We start from the raw sequence: 1,064 nt of genomic DNA, 5'->3' as shown, positions 1-1,064 counted from the left end.
AAATATAGAGTTGGTTCTTAAACAGAATGATTCTCTGCAGCATGAAGCAAATGACCTCTTCCATTCTTTGGAGTAGTCTAAGCCAGAGAAGGCCCTGTGGATGACACAAATCTTCTCTTTGTCCCTGTCTTTGAGGACACTCTTCTGAATAATTTTGACACATACCAGAACCATCTAGAGATTTGAACCATGTGCAGGTACTCCGGTTCAGCCCAGAATTCCAGCCATCCACAACAGAGTGCTTCAGACATGTGAGGAGGCTGTCTTGGATTCTCCAAACCAACTCTCTTGTCACAGCGGAAAACCTCTGAGTGACCTCAGTCAATGTCACATAGATCAGAAAAATCACTCTGCTGAGTGTTACCCAAATTCCTGACCCACAAAATAATGAAGTATCATTAAATTGCTATTGTTTGAAGCCATTACATTTTGGTGCAATTTTTTGTGCAGCAGATGGAAAGGAAGTGCTCTACAACAAAAATCTTAAGTATGTGACATTGGCTTTGGGACTGGGTGGATGCTGGTAGGGCCTCAAAAATATCATAAATCTAATCTCAAAGAGCCTCAAGAGGCCATTGCTGAGGGCTCCTCTGACACAGAGGAAAATGTTATCTGAAGATGAGGAAGAAAGGATGCTTGCTATGGAGTGGTACAGTTTGCCAAAAGTATTGCCTCTGGAGACTTGAAAATTCAAAAGGGTAAAACTTAAGGTGCTGTGGACTTGGCTGTGGAGATCTCCAGGCAGAGTGCAGAAAGTGCCAACTGGCTTCTTCTACTGATTATGATAACTTGAGATAAAGTGAGGAAATGAAGAAATTATTACATTTTTGAGTCAAATTTAGAAGAATTATAATATACCCAGGACTTGCTGGGCTTGAAAATAAAATTGTTTTCAATCCCCAGTGCCTCCCAGTAAAAGATTTTCAAAGTAATACATAGCAAGATCAAATCCAGAGTCATCAGTAGAGTACAGCCTCAGGGTAAATATCTTGCATACGTAGCTGTAAGACCCTTTATGAGGACTTCAGGAAGGTTAAGGGTAGGCTTTTATAGGTCCTCTCAGT

The sequence above is a fragment of the Ursus maritimus genome, unplaced genomic scaffold, assembly GCF_017311325.1.
Source record: "Ursus maritimus isolate PB19 unplaced genomic scaffold, ASM1731132v1 scaffold_20, whole genome shotgun sequence".
Classification (NCBI taxonomy): domain Eukaryota; kingdom Metazoa; phylum Chordata; class Mammalia; order Carnivora; family Ursidae; genus Ursus; species Ursus maritimus.
The sequence above is the reverse complement of the archived record's forward strand: the minus strand, read 5'-3'. Positions refer to the sequence as shown.